This window comes from Oxyura jamaicensis, chromosome 11 (assembly GCF_011077185.1).
Source record: "Oxyura jamaicensis isolate SHBP4307 breed ruddy duck chromosome 11, BPBGC_Ojam_1.0, whole genome shotgun sequence".
Classification (NCBI taxonomy): domain Eukaryota; kingdom Metazoa; phylum Chordata; class Aves; order Anseriformes; family Anatidae; genus Oxyura; species Oxyura jamaicensis.
In genome coordinates, this window is record NC_048903.1 from 17,686,083 (window position 1) to 17,689,917 (window position 3,835).

The window sequence follows — 3,835 nt, forward strand, 5'->3', positions numbered from 1 at the left end:
AAATATGAGAAAGAATAAAAAATATTTTTTAAAAAATGCTAATATTTTCACATACCTAATTCAGAGTTGAATTAAACTTTATGGTGCAAGAAGCTGTCCCATAGTTTCATGTAAAGTGAAGAAGTCTACAAGGTTGAGACAATCCACGGAAGTCTTTGGAGATGTGGCACACAGCAGGGATGGGTTCATGTAGGGTTTTTTTTGCACTCTCCCACCTCACGCTGTGTACTCAGGCTGGACTTTTCTCTGGCAGTGGTGTCAGGTGAGCATCTGGCATCATGGCAAACTGCAGGAACAAAAGAGGTGCAGCAGGTCAAATACTCCCTGCCTTTCGTTTCCCTAAAGGTAGAGACCATCTTGAAGATGTGCTAGTGAAGCACTTCTCATTTTAAAAATGATTCGAGTTTTTCTAACCACAGAAGAGATATTTTTGCTAGGCTGACAGTATACCATGAGGAAAACTGAAAAGACTGTTAGCATCATTTATATTCAAGTTTAAAAGACACCTTTTGCTGATTAGGTCCTATTTGTTCCCATGATCTTCTTCTAGTTAGCCTTGTAGACAAAGTAGCAAGAACCAGGGGAGAATCTGTGCAATGCAAACAAGGCTTTTTGACAGTTTCCATGATGAGGACAGGAATTATGGGTTTTGTTGCACCCAGCCTGAGCCACCCCACCACGTGATTCTCCCAGCCTAAGCAGCAGAGGCTGTGCAAACAGGAACCAAGAGATTGAACTAAATTCCCCCCTCTCTTCCTGGTGACAGGCCTAGGGACAGACTAAAGTAATAATGAAGCAAGGATTTTATCTGGCTTTTATCAGTAGCATTGAAAAAAGGAAAGGGTCTGTGGCTCAGGTTTTTTTGCTTTTATAACAGGCTGTGAGTTTTCAAGTCAGAAATCTCCCTATTCTCTACCACCCCTTGCTGCACAGACTGTGCAGCACAGCACAACACAATACTGCCTTTTTCTCAGCAAAAGAGATTTTTCATTTGAAGGCTGTGCCAAGAAGTCCCCTTTTAGGCAGGTCTGCGTTCCCACCAGGAGAAGTGGTTATTCTACCCAGGGGCATGGGAAAAACCTGACCTGAAAGCAGAACATTTGGACATCTGGGCAGCAGCAAACACAGTAAATCCAACCCATGCACCAGAGGTTTCTTCCCTCAAGGTGGCACAAGAGGAGCAGAAGTGTGTCCAGCCCTGCTTATGGCGAGGGAAGCAGGAGAAGGAAACTGAGCCACCTGTGTGCCTCAGGGATGGTGCACCATGAAGCCTCTGGGAATTAAGCAGCCCTCTGTGACACTATTTCCCAGCTTTAGCTTCAGCTGCTCTGCTCACACATCTTCCTCTAAATCAAGCCTCCGAGGTGCCAGGCCCAGGAGAGGGAAGTGGTCCTGCATATCAGGATATGAAAACCAATCCATAACAGATACTATCTATTTTAAAATAAATAAATGTTGTCTGAATAGCCTGCTTAGAACTGGAGTCTGACCAGCTTTATTACTCAATTAAATAGGAAACACTTTAAAGGTAGTATAATTGCTGTGTGGTTTTTTTAAGTATTATTATTTTATGAATGAAAATTATGTGTATGAAAATTATGTGTTATTTCATAGTGTGAAAATTATATGTGACCAGAATGAAGAAATACAACTTGTATTAGTGTTGTTTTCTTTACATTATGGTCCTGATTTAGTTTATTCCCAGCATTTTCTGAGCCATCAGATAGCACAACATGTGGATTTTCCATTAGATTTCCTATTACTCAAAAGCAGCAAGAAAATGAAGCTTCATTCAGCAATTTGGCAGAATGCATGGTTAATATTCAGCGATAACGACATTTTCTTTCTGCATTTATTCACTGTCGTTGGTGTTAAAACGCAACCTCATGTTTCAGGACTGAATGAACATAAAGGTGACAGACGTGGGCATAGTCCTGAGCCCAAACAACTCTCTCATGATCCACAGGCCTGCTGGACAGCAGCCCATAACCCACGATGACTGTGGTGCATTACTGTCACCATGTCCTGCACCTTTCCATGCCCTGTGTGTCTCGGCAGGTCCCTGAGGGGCGCGGGGCTGCAGGCCCAGCACCCAGCGGGTGCCTCCACAGCAACCACGGCACATTGGCCTCCATTCTCCTCATGTATACCCTGGGTTCTGCTCTCCCCTGGGTTGTTTATGCAATGCCCAGCTCCCTGGGCTGCCACCAGCAGCAGCTTTTGGCCAAGAGGGGGAGGTTAAATATGGAAACCGACAGCACAGGCCTGTTGCTCAATTAGCCATGCTGTCACTAGTGCTGGGCTAATGAGCACTACACTCAGGATCATACAGCCCCAGTAGCACTGTGAACTCTTCTTGTATGCTGCTTGCATGGGCGATGGTGAGGCCTTGGGATGAGAAAGGCAAGGACAAACCCTGGCAAATCTTCCTGCCAGCCTTGAGAGGGGGAAAATGGTTTTGCTGCTTTGCTATCAGAGCCACGAGCAGATTCAGTAAGGTCCCCAGGCTGTGACCAGTCCAAGTGCACCGAGTTAACCAGAAGCGTGTGCTCCATCGGGACTACGGCAGCAGCTGCCGGTCCTCCTGCTCCTTACAAAAGCCACAGGAGGAGGGAACAGATCAAAGCACACTGAGCTCTAGGAGATTTTGCCACACAATTCCCATTGATTTCAGGAAGGTTCGAACCGCTGGTGCCTTTGGGAGCCCGGGCTGCCTTCAAGCCCTGGGTAAGCTGAAACCCTGAGCAAGGCCTGGATGTGAGCAGCCTGAAAATCAGCACGAAGCATGATCCTGGATGTTTTCCCATGGGAAGGAGCCTTGTTGCGCTGATTCAGGAACTTCCTTCATCTGCCTGACGCATCTGCTCTGGGTCATTAAGAAACCATTTCTCAATCAGGAGCCGAGGGAGGTAGGAAGTCCCAGCCGTGTTTTACAAGAGGTCAGCTGCTCACAGGGTGTTTCCCAATCGCTTTGTCTTCCCCTCAGCCTTTGGGAATAAATCCTCCCTCCGGATTGCCTCAGTGGGGCACGGTGTGGGGGGGACGTGCATGATCTGTGGCTGACACCCCATCGTGCTGGTGGGGTGTCCCCTGGGGCTCCTCACTTTTTGCTAGAACCGGGACGTGGGAGGTGCAAATAAGAAAACTGAAATGCTCTATGGGAAGGCATCAGTTTGGTGAATTAAGCCAGGTGTGGGGCACCACAAGCTGTCACACTGGTGAGAGTTTGGGGTCTTGGCCCCATCATAGTCTGGGTGTCACCACCTCTGCTGCCCCAGAGCCAGGAAGGTGGCACCTGAAGGTCCTGGGAGAAAACTATTCTTCTACAGGAAACTGCACAATTTTTTTCTTTGTCTGGGAATGACACTTATTCCCTGAATGCAGTTTACACCACAGGGACAATTTAAGCCTAAGTGAATCCTGTGGCCATGCTGCCTCAGGGAGCCTGTAGGTTTCCTGGTGCAGACCAGAGCACGATGCTCCCTGACAGACGGCTATAAATCTTCAAAAAGGACACAAGCAATTAACTTTACCCACATGTCAAGCTCCACTGTGAAAACATTCCCCTCTGGCAAACGACAGCTTGTTGCTTTTTAATAAAAAAAAACACAACAAACTCACAATGGGTTCACCCCTGAGAGGGGTGGGGGTTCCCATTACACACACGTTATGCATTTATGCCCTCTCCTGGTGCATTCAGCTATAAGTGCCAGCGTTATGCTGACAGGAGCACTTCTCAGACAGGATTTCCCCAGCCTAGAAGTTTACAGGCAGGCTCGGTGCCACGTGTGATGCACGGTGGCCTTGGTGAAGCAAGCTCCCTGCCTGCCCAGTA